At 46.0% G+C, this 12,191-nt stretch overlaps 1 long non-coding RNA gene across 1 annotated transcript in view; it reads right to left on the reverse strand.

Moving 5' to 3' along the window:
* LOC137442622 (uncharacterized) overlaps positions 1 to 11,412 on the reverse strand; it is a 30,121-nt gene extending 18,709 nt beyond the window's left edge. Inside the window, exon 1 of the long non-coding RNA XR_010987714.1 lies at positions 11,338 to 11,412. This is a non-coding gene — a long non-coding RNA (uncharacterized lncRNA). The remainder of the gene's footprint in view (positions 1 to 11,337) is intronic.
* Between the last annotated feature and the right edge of the window lie 779 nt (positions 11,413 to 12,191).

The raw sequence follows: 12,191 nt of genomic DNA on the forward strand, positions 1-12,191 counted from the left end.
CTCTCCTTCCATCCAGGGTTTGAATCAAGACAGCAAGTCTCAAGGTTGGCCACTAAAGAAGCTCTCTGCGTTCCCCTCACTCTGCAGGGGAATGCTAAGGGGTCAATAGAGGAAGGGGAACTCCATCCAAACTTCCCCTGAATGACACCTTCTTAGCCTCTCCTCCTGTGTTCTGATCTGTTTGCTTTGTGACTGTGACCTAGCAGATTCTGTGCTCTGTTCTGAGGATGTTGTCTGTCTATCTGCTTTTGACTGTTTGGGGACACAAAAAGGTATGAGGATTTCAAAAGCTGGATTAGCTGTAGGAAAGCTGCAGCTAACTCCCTGCTCTTTCTGAGAGGAGTGCCGATTCCCTTCAGCAGCTAGCAAGCAAGCTGATGCTGTATGAAGCTGAGTGGATTTTTCCACAGCCAGGGTTTTCCACATCCCTGCAACAGACAGGCTGTTCCTGCATACACCTCCTGCAGCAGGAGGGCAAAGCAAGAGTCCAGAGATCCAGGAATCACACAAGAATGGCATCTAGGTGGATTGCTGGGCAGATGGTCACACTGTGACAGCGTGGAAGAGAAGGCCTTGCTGCCTGCACAGCACTCTTCCAGGCTGGGACTGTATGCCATTCTGCAGACATCTTATTAAAGCACACTCTTCTCTGCTTCTAGGATGACATGATGGAGGACACCCCTCTCTCACTCTACAGCTACTAGGCAACCAGGCTGTCCTCTGCCTGGCCGGCTGAACTTCCCAGAGGAGAAGGCCTTGAGGACTTGGTCCCAGATGATCTGCTGAGAAATAAGGGGCTGTGATTTGCACACAACTGAAAGATCCCTTTCAGGTGGCTTTTGGGTTTTGACATTTTAAGTAGTTCAGTGTTGATGTTTTAATGCTGAGAATCAGAGCCCAAGTCTGGCCCTTTCCTCCAGGCTCTCCTTGAAACAATGCCCTGAAGAGGTGCCTCCTCCTTTTAGTGCGGTGACCAATTAGCCAAGAGAACATTTACCATCACATTCTGCATGGATCTCTTCTGTCCATCTTGGCAGCTGCTGCTTTCAAAGGATGTGGGCAAGTGATCCATCACACATGAGCTCTTAACACTGTTGGTGTCAGCACAGTGCTAGCAAAAGAGACTGCCATTTTCTTAGGGAGCCAAGGATGTGGAAATCAGCTCTTTTGGGCTCCCTCCTGTTCTGTATTTTTAAGGTTGTTTGTTTGTTTGGGTTGTTTTTTTTTTTTCCTTGCACTTTTTTTGTTCCTGTTTCAGCTTTAGTCCTAGGATTGGCACTGCCCATCCTGAAACGCCTATGAGGAGGATGGCAGACTGCTCTGCTTCCCTCCTACATGCATACCTTTTATCTTTAACCAGGGAAAACAGTTTTGTGGCCACTGGAGAAGTGCCCTTGCTACTTGATGTTGCTTTGAAGTTACTGGGAGGAAAGTGAACATAATTTTATCTTAACAGGGCTTGATGGGACTCCATCTATTGCCAATTAGACACACTAATTTGGTCTCACCTAAATTATGTCTCCCATGGTTGATGCTTGCAGCATATCTGTAAACTCCTTGCCCAGGCTCAGTAAATGCTTTAGTCCATTTCCCTGCCTGGACTGACCTATGCCTTTCCTCAGGTACCTCCCATTTTGCTGCTAGCATCTGGTTGCTGCATGTTGTTGTACAAAACTAGCTCTGCATTCTCTCTCCTCTGCTATGCAAGGTCAAAACTCCTTTACCTTCTAATGTTGGTCTTTGAGCCAGTTGATGTCTTGTGATGAGGCCAGATCTTGGATGTAGGTGCCTTCCTCCCCTTCCCTTTCTAAGCATTAGGCTCATTAGATTCTGCACTTTTGCCTGAAAATATCACTGGTGTACACTGTATCCAAGGTTCTTGAGGCTCCTCAAGGAAACTCAAAGACCAGAGCTTCTAAGTGTAAGTCTAAGAATCATAGAACTGTAGAATTGTTAGGGTTGGACAGGACCTCAAGGATCATCTAGTTCCAACCCCCCTGCCATGGGCAGGGACTCCTCACACTATAGTGATCCGGTTGTCCAGAGCCACATCCAGCCTGGCCTTAAGAACCTCCAGGGATGGGGCTTCTACCCTTGCCTCAGAAAGACCAGAGTGTGCATGACATGAAAGCTTTCATGTAATGAACACCTGCTCCTGTTTTCTAACTCATGTTTGACTGTAGGTAAAGAAAAACACATGTCCTCTCTAAAGTAGTTGATTTTTGACTAAGGCAGTTGGTCCCTCAGGATACAGCAAGGGCTAGAAATTACCTACCACATTGCTCTTAACAAGTCTGTCTCTTCTCTTCTTTCAGTAGCAACACTCTCTGGCCCCACAAAGGACAGATAGCAGGCCTCACTGTATTTTTTTCCAGTGCCATTACTGCTTTTCTTAGCAGGCAAAGGGGAGTTTCCTCATCAGCAGGGCTCAAGTGATCTGGAAAGCCTGAAGATGGAGCAGAACCAGCCTGGGTTAAATAGATGAACTGAGTAAGGCAGCAGATCCTCTTTTCGGCATTACTGCTTCTGCAGTGTCTGTCAAATGGCTGCAGTGCAGTTTGGGTTCAGCTGTTGGCTTTGCTCTTGCATCTGTTAATTGTAAGGATGTCCAGTAAAATAGGAAAGAAGGGTTGGTTCTCCTGCTGCTGCATGAAAACTAAAGGGCAATTGTCACAACTCCAAAGCTTTTGTGTCAAGCATTGTCTGCACAGAGCAATCTCCCTAGCTACAGACTTGTTTCCTCGGCCGGAGGGCAGGGTGCTACTGGGTTTTGGCACGAAGAGAGGCAAGTTAGTGGTGGAAAACAGCTCCAGCCTGGCTAGAACTGGCGCAGGCTGGCAGAGCTGGAAGGTGTCTCTGCACACAAGCGAAAGGGCAGGGGCTCACTCTTCTGGGTTCCCATGCATCTCTGTCCAGGGGAAAGGGGTCAGGAAGAAAACTTGCCCAACACCAAAGTGCAACTTTCTTTGTAAAATATGTTAATAGTGGAATTTTGTTTGTTTTTTTTCTGCAATAAAGTTACAAATGCCAAATGTGTCCTGGTCCTTCTGCTTTCATTGCAAACATGGAACTGAAAGCCTTCCCAGAGCACAATGAATCCTGTCATTCACAGCAGCAGTATGAGGTAGGAAGACTCACAGAGCTGATTCTAGTGAAAATGCCAGACAGCTGTGAACTATAGCTGTAAAGGAAGGGAGGTTGTGGACAGGAGGAGGTTGGACTCTGCTCCCAAGCAACCAGCACCAGAACAAGAGGACACAGTCTCAAGCTGCATCAGGGGAGGTTTAGGCTGAAGGTTAGGAAGAAATTCTAAGCAGAGTGATTGCCCATTGGAATGTGCTGCCCAGGGAGGTGGTGGAGTCACCATCATTGGAGGTGTTTAGGAGGAGACTTGATAGGGTGCTTGGTGCCATGGCTTAGTTGATCAGGTGGTGTTGCATAATAGGTTGGACACAGTGATCTGGAAGGTCTCTTCCAGCCTGGGTTATTCTATTCTATTCTATTCTATTCTATTCTATTCTATTCTATTCTATTCTATTCTATTCTATTCTATTCTATTCTATTCTATTCTATTCTATTCTATTCTATTGGTTCAGAAGGACACCACCCACTGCTTGTATTGTTTCTCTTCAGGGTCATTCCCTGTCTGGGTTGGCTGTGATTAGTTTCTATATAGTCAAATCAAATGTAATGCGTCTTAAGAGAACCACAATAGACTAAATAATCTAACATACACCTTCAGGCTCTCATCCTTTGCCTCTGACTGAATATACCCCTATTCTTATCTCTTGTCAACTGTAACCCTGAACTCTACAGAAATAGCCTGAAAACCAGCCTAATCCAAATGTAAGTAGCATCATCTGTCATGCTTCTTTCTATAGTATAGAAGACAAAGCAAATTGAAAGAGATGTACTTTTTGTTTAGCTTTACAGCTGTTTTGAACTCTTAGGAGCTCAGATTCAGGGAGGTAAGCACTGATAGTTCATTTCAAAAGCCTGTCTCTTACTGCAGAGCTGGTAAGTCTCTCCTCAGCTCGGGCAACATCATCCAGCTCCTCCCACAAACTCTGTTACAACATTTTCTACTGCATAAGAATAATATGGTGAATAAAACTACTTGGTCTTTAGGTGTTTGGTTTTGTTCATGTGTTTCTTTTTCCTGGTTTTGGAAGGGTTCTTGCAACAAACCTAGAAAGGCACATCCCTGGAAGATCCAGGGCAAGGAGAAAGCACACAAGAACTTCTTAGCCTAGCTAAGGAGTCCGAAGAACTGGGGTTGAACTTTAAACCCTGCAGATTTCAATCCTGACCCAACTTACAACCACACAAACCAGAACTAAGAACAAACGTACTACAGCTAAGCCAGTCTTCTCAGGGCTGAAGTCAGCATTATTCTGCTGCTTTATGTCAGAGCTTCCTCTCTTCGTTTTACCACCAGCCCCACTCAGAGCTGATTCTTTGCAGAGCAAACTGCTGAGCCTGCCTTGTCGGAGGTAGCACACAGCAGATGTGTGTTAGCTGGAGAGGCACCAGCAGGACAGGCTTTTGCAGGTAGCCAGCTTTGGGAGGCACAAAGCTTACTGCCTTTGCCCAGCCAGGTTCTGATCTCCCAGCCAGGTGATGCAATCTCTGAGGTAGCCAGGTTTGGCAGTGGACCATGGGCTAGTTGTGTGGGCTTCATCTCTCCAGTGCAGCAAAGCAAACTGACAGAACCAGAAAGCAACCGTTGCTGATTTCTGGATGTCCCCTTGAAGACGGCTCTTGCTTTTGATCAGGCTTAGTTTTAATGCCTTCTAGCCTAAGGTATGATTGTGTTATTAATTAGCAAGGGAATAAGAATCAATAAAATCACTTAGATTTAAAGCTAAATAGTATCATAGTATCATTCAGGGTTGGAAGGGACCACAAGGATCATCTACTTCCAACCCCCCTGCCATGGGCAGGGACACCCCACACTAGATCAGGCTGGCCAGAGCCTCATCCAGCCTGGGCTTAAACACCTCCAGGGACGGGGCCTCGACCACCTCCCTGGACAACCCATTCCAGGGCCTCACCACTCATGGTGAAGAACCTCCTCCTCACATCTAGCCTGAATCTCCCCACCTCCAGCTTCATTCCATTCCCCCTAGTCCTATTACTACCTGAGATCCTGAGAAGTCCTTCCCCAGCCTTCCTGTAGGTCCCCTTCACATACTGGAAGGCCACAATTAGGTCACCTGGGAGCCTTCTCTTCTGCAGACTGAACAGCCCCAACTCTTTCAGTCTGTCCTCATAGGAGGGAAGAAATCCAGATAAAACAAAACTAGTTTGAGACCCATCTGCCTTTGCTACCCTCCCCTCCTCCTCTCTTTGGACTCATGTTTTGAAGGCAAAGGGAATTAATTAGCTGAAAAGTGACAGTGCTAGAGCTGATGTGCCAAGGGCAGGGCTACCTGTACTGTGTGCCAGTTCTCTGCCCACTCACTTGTCCTTCATGGCTCAGTGCCTGTCGTTCAGCTTTGGACACTGTGTATTTTCACCATCATGTTACACTGCAAGTCTGTAAATAAGGCTACAGACAGTGTCCAGAGACACTGCCTTGGGGAGCACTGTAGTGGAAAAACCAGTATGTGGATCTTGTAAGATCAACAACCCCATGAGGCTCTCCCACAGGTAATAGTCTCCTGTGCTTGCTACCGCTTAAAGCAGAATGAAAAAGGCATTGCACTGAACCAGGGAGCTGTGTGCAGAAGCAAGCCAGGGAAGCAGAGCAGTAAACTTTTGGTAGTTAAGGCTACAAAATTATGCATACCCTGGGAAGCTTTTATAGCCAGTGGTCTTCTCACACCCAGGAGAGAAGAGAAGAGAAAATGCCTGTTGTAATCTCCCAGATACCTAGGAAGGAGGCAGGAGGCTGTGTGATTCCACATTATTTATACTCATTTTTCCTATGACTATCTTCAATTCAGGAAGGGGGAGAGTTTGTCTAAGAGTAACCCCTGTGACTCTGCCAGGGATGTTCCCATCTATCTGCCACCTCTGCTTCACTGCATAGCAAAAGTGAGAGAGTGATCTCCAATCCTCTCTTCCACAAAGGAAAAAGAAATCATGTGGTCCTACTGGTACATAGCTAAGTGATCAGCAAAGCTGGAATACCTTGACTGCTAATATAAAAGCCTTCATCAGGATTAGATCCCCAGAACCATTTGTGGTTTATTTTGTTTAATCCCCCAGAACTTTATAAGATAATGAAGGTCTTTAAACTTTTCCCACCCAACCACATTCAGCCCATCTTCCCCACTCCTAATGCCACAGGGGACGTTTCCTTCCAGAGCTGAGAAAAATCAACCTTACCCAGAGCACAGCTTCAAAACAGTCTCAGAAGTTAGAGCACTAAGTGCAGCCCAGAAGAGGATCTTCTGATTGTGGCTGATGATATACAGCTTGCAAAGCAGATCCCCTACTACAGCTGATTCTGCAACATTAGTAAACTTCCATAAGAAATCATTAACTATTACATGAAGGAAGCATAGATAAGGTGCTAGATGGCATGAAATGTGAGGAATGTGTGCATTTTAATAACAAAGGGATCAGTGCTTGAGAGTGTGCACAGCCTTCCTTGTGTTTGTTCCCACTTCCTGTCTAATAAATGTATTTGAAAGACACACTCAGCCCAGGTCTGCTTCACGTGCCCCAGCAGTCTAACAATGGTTAGCCTCAGTTTCTCTGCTCAACACTTCTTTCTTTTGAAAGATACATCAGCCAAATAACCTCCTGAGCCACCAAGCCAGCCTGATCTTGATCTGATGGACAGTTGTCAGAGCTGCAAGAAAAGAAATGTGTGTGTTCCTCTTCAGCTCCCTCTCTGTTTACAGGTAGATGCAATCCCCCACTCATGGTTCAAATAAAGAGCTAAGTAAGTTACCAGAGGTATCCTCCCAGTCATAAAACAAGTCTCCCTGTGATGAACTGCCCAGAATTAATATATCCCTGCAGCAGAAGCCTTTTGCTAGTGCTCTTTGAACTATAATGGAACATCTGTTGACAATCTCCTGCAGGGTAAATTCTCCCCTTCCCTGTTTTAATCCTCTCTCCTTCAGAAGTACTTTGACTCTGAAATCAGACACATCAGTTGCCACAGGATGACTCTCGTAAGTCTCAGAGTGTTTCTTTCACAAGGCTCTTTCTTGGGAGTAGGAGGAAGAGGGATGTGCAGTCGGCCCTGTTCAGTATTTCCTTTAAAATTTACTGTTATATCTGAATTCCAGAAGCTTTCAATGTTAAATTACAGGTTCTGCTTGGAACAAGACAAGGCTGATGCATTCTGGAACATGCCTTTCAGCCAGATTTAGGCCCTCGTCTAATTATGACTGAGAAGGGTTTTACCACAGACAACTGCAAAAGTAGTGAAGTTTTCCTTGTGCTAATCCTGGCTGTGCCTTCTGATCACACAGGCAGATCAAGCCACTAACGTGATCATTGCTTCAATTTCCCTCCCAATAAGCTTGAGAGCAGGATGACAATTTTCACCTCTCTTTTATAAAGGGTCTCAATATTTGTGGGTAGAAGGCACTACAGTTTGTGTCTGGATAGCAGAAAGAGAACCCATTTCCCAAAGGGCTGAGAGAAGCACTGGGAAGACAGCCCCCTTTGTTTTACAGTCTAACCTAGGGGCCTACACTGAGTGACAGAGTTGGTACTTGCATCTTGATTGGTCTCTTTCTTGGATGCATCGAATTTCAGCTCAGCTTCTGACAGATCCAAGCAGGCTTTCATATCCTGACCGTGATCTGCCAATAGCTGTTCATACACTGAGGGCCACTCGAAGCAGAGTTGAACTCTAGGAAGCAGCTGCTCACTAGAGAGGGAAGGCTAACTGATCTCAGCCTGATTTTTAAATCCAAAGCCACAGTGCATGCAACTGAATGAGATGAAGGTCACAGGAGCAGCCTCTGCCACCGTGTCCTGGCTTGATCTGTATTCAAGCCTTCACTTGGTAAGTGTTGTTGCTAATCTCAGCACCACTTGTCTCTGCCTGCTTTTCAAAAGTCTACAGGCCTCCCTTTACAGTCTCTGATGCTCTGCTACATCCCGAGGTCCTTTGTATTGACTGAGAGGTAGGCAGCAAAGAGAATGCCACAGATCCATTTCCTGCACTATCCCGCCTGCCAGACTACAAAGCTTCCACCATCAAATAGGCAGTTGTTCTCTTCCTCCATAGCCTTGAGACCTTCTGAACCCAGTGTCATGAATTCACCTCCTCCCTTCTCCAGCTAGAAATCTAAAATTAAGTTATCTCAGAGGAAAATGGAACAAAAAAAATCCAGACTGCACTAGGAAATTTCACGAGGCCTTTTTCATGGGCTGTTGTGCTTTACTCTCATAAAAACAAACCCAGCAACCTTCCCTTTATGGTGGTCACAGAAGTTTCTGTTCAAGGAATAAGATTTCATAGCTTGTTTTGTGCCACAGAAGAGGAAGCAATTTAACACCTGTCAAGTCAGCTGCTCCACACTGGGTCTTACCAGACAGGGTAAATCCATGGCCAGCCTACATCTGCTCTGTTCTTGCTATGTGCAGTCTCCCCCATAGGCACAATCTAAGCAGCTCTATATCCCAGAGGTTTAGCTAACCAACAGTTTAAACAATATCCAATACAATCCAAAACTTGCCCAAAACATTTGAAGGCATTATTAAAGACAACAAACTCTATTCTCTCCATTTGTTCTAATCCACCAAGTGAGAGCTCAGAAGACAGAATCATGCACCACATCCCACAGGAAAGGGCTGGAGCAAAGGGCTGCAGCTAGGAATTTTCTGACCCTGGAGGAAACCCCTTGTTGCAGACAAGCACCACAGCATCTCTCCCTCTACAAGCCACCTGCAACAGCAAAAGCTGATGGATGCAGCACAAACCAGGCCCTTCATCACTATCTGCCACAGAGGGTGATGACAGAATATGCAACACTGTGTTGTGAAGTTAAAAGGTGTAGGTCTAAGCAAGAGAACGTGAGCTGACAACCAGGCATTCAGGTCTCCAGTACAGTGTGGTACTGGACAAGTCTGTGAATAACTTATTGAAATGGCAGTTTCCCTTCATTGAGATGCCTCACTTAGGTCAGCTCCAAACCTCACAGCTTCCAGTTCTGGTAAATCCAGGTAACAAACAAGTCAAGGAGAGGAGTTTGCCCACCTAGGGAAGCCAATATCTTTTCTGTTGTTTACTTGTTCCCCACAGTAAAGATTGCATCTTTTAGTTAACATTAAAGGTCATACAGCTTTAGTGCAGGCAGGCTTTCAGACCACTCCTGAGTTCAGCCACTCCAGCTATTTCTAGCCTCTTCTCCAGCACTGCTCTCCTCCAGCTCAAAACACAGCATGGAGATCTCTTTGCAACCTATACCAACAGAACAAGGAATTAGCCTTCCCCAGCCTCCTTGCCCCATATGTCAGCCCTGGGAACACATGGCAGCATATGTCTAGCCCCTCAAGCACTGCTGGTTCAGTGTGGACTGCAATCCCTGCTAAACTCTAATAAAAAATATCCTCATTCATCTTCTTCTGAAACAGTGAAATACCAACAAGCATCCTCACAGCCTGTGCAAGCTCAGATTAAAATAGGTGCCCACGTAAGTGAATCATGGTTCCAAATGTCCTAGCAAGCTGCCAACACAGCTGCTGGGTGCCCTTAGTGTACTACTGGTCAGGGTTTCTGACACTACTACAAATACAAATGTTCCCTACCAATACTAAGCAACAGGTAACTGATTGCTTCTTCTTTAATGAGGAGTACTCCTTGAGCATTTTATCAGTAAAGTGCTATAGAGGAGTCCCTGCCTGGTGTGTACCTCAGGATAAATGATAAACAGAAGAACCTTAACCCTTTGATGGGACGTGAACACACCTTAAGCGTTGTCCTGACAGCAACCTGACATGTTATGACTGCACCTACAAAGCAGTTAATTGTAGCAGGTTTGGTAGTAAAAGTCTGAATCAGCAGGATTAGTACATTAGAAAAACAGAACACAGGGCAGTTTAATGTGCCTTACAGCCTCCATTCACAAGAATCTTAAGCACCTTATTAAAGTAGGGCATGATTTTGTTCTTTTAAAGGAACATTACCTCTTTGTTCCTGGTTTCCTTTAATGCTAAGTGTTAATGCAAACACAAGAATTTAATATCCTCAAAGCAAGGAATAAATCCAAAAGGATACAGAGGCTGAGAGATGAAGTGAGCAATTTTCACATTCCTAATCTCACTGGCTGAGTGACAGACAGCACCACAACAAAAATGGAGCCACATTAAAAAGTGGTGGTGTCTTGGTGCTGTCAGAGGAAGTGCTAAGTATAATAATTGGCCTTCACACGCAGTTTGGCATTACCCTGACACAAGAAGGGGGAGGGAATATGAAAGAACAGACAGGCAGACACATGTTATCTCTGCCCTGGCACAGCAAGTGTTCTCAGAGCAAAGCTAGGCCACTACTCCAAATTGTGCTGCCTTCCTGCCTTTAGGTGCCTAATAGTCAGCCCTACCAGGAAAATTTGGTACAGCAGATGCCTCTAACCAAATTACTAATATGATCTCTGGAATGCCCTGAACAGTAGAGGCTCTGCAGACCTCTGTCATCTGCATTACAGAAATCACAGAATCACAGAATCACCAAGGTTGGAAGAGACCTCAAAGATCATCGAGTCTAACCTGTCACCACAGACCTCATGACTAGACCATGGCACCAAGTGCCACATCCAATCCCCTCGTGAACACCTCCAGGGACGGTGACTCCACCACCTCCCCAGGCAGCACATTCCAATGGCAAATGACTCTCTCAGTGAAGAACTTTCTCCTCACCTCAAGCCTAAACTTCCCCTGGCGCAGCTTGAGACTGTGTCCTCTTGTTTTGGCACTGGTTGCCTGGGAGAAGAGCCCAATCCCCTCCTGGCTACAACCACCCTTCAGGTAGTTGTAGAGGGCAATGAGGTCTCCCTTGAGCCTCCTCTTCTCCAGGCTAAACAACCCCAGCTCCCTCAGCCTCTCCTCATAGGGCTGTGCTCAAGGCCTCTCCCCAGCCTTGTTGCCCTTCTCTGGACACGTTCAAGTGTCTCAATGTCCTTCTTAAACTGAGGGGCCCAGAACTGGACACAGTACTCAAGGTGTGGCCTAACCAGTGCAGAGTACAGTGGCACAATGACTTCCCTGCTCCTGCTGGCCACATTATTCCTAATTGGCCTTCTTGGCCACCTGGGCACACTGCTGGCTCATGTTTAGGCAGCTGTCAATCAGCACCCCCAGGTCCCTCTCTATTTGGCAGTTTTTAGTTCTTCAGATCCTGAGTGTACACAAACCAGACATGCTTACCTTCAGCCACCTTGCTCTCTGCAGTGCTGGACAGCTCGTCAGAGGTGAAGTCTCTGAGGTGTTAACCTCACCCAAAGATGGAGAAAACCACTCTGCCTCTCTCAGCAAATTCTTGCTTCTCTCTAAAAGAAATTAAACAAGTAACAGATTAGGTCAAAAGTTTAAGGATGAACTTACTGAGTCCAGGCCTCCACTGTCTACCTTTTGTGACACCTCTTATCACATGCAGAAACTGCTGTTATTCTGATTTAATATTTAATACTTATTCTTGCATGGGTACAAGCAGTGGCACCAAGCAGCAAAAAGCAGGTCCCACAATACTCCAAAATTAGGCAGGAAAATGCATCAGCAGAAATGCTCAGGCACTGCATTTCATCAGCCTTTGACACCAACAGCCTCAACCAACTTCAAACCATGCAGGCTTAAAGCAAAGCTCATTTCTGCTCAAACCCACAGTCATAATGCCAAACCCTGCCAACACACAGGACAACTTGTGTTGGAAGGGGACAAGAATCCACCTGACCTGACCATGAGGTCTCTAAAACAAAAAGAAGTTGGAATACTACATCCCAGAGTGTTAATAACAGTGGAGTAAGTGAGGATAATAGTTCCTATGATCCCTGTGCTTCCCTGCAGGCCAGTGAATGGTATCTCCTTCATAGTATCATAGTATCACAGTATCATAGTATCATTCAGGGTTGGAAGGGACCACAAGGATCATCTAGTTCCAACCCCCTTGCCATGGGCAGGGACACCTCACACTAGATCAGGCTGGCCACAGCCTCATCCAGCCTGGACTTAAACACCTCCAGGGACGGGGCCTCAACCACCTCCCTGGACAACCCATTCCAGGG

This window comes from Melanerpes formicivorus, unplaced genomic scaffold, assembly GCF_026170545.1.
Source record: "Melanerpes formicivorus ecotype bairdi unplaced genomic scaffold, bMelFor1.0.p_v2 SCAF_7, whole genome shotgun sequence".
Taxonomy (NCBI): Eukaryota; Metazoa; Chordata; class Aves; order Piciformes; family Picidae; genus Melanerpes; species Melanerpes formicivorus.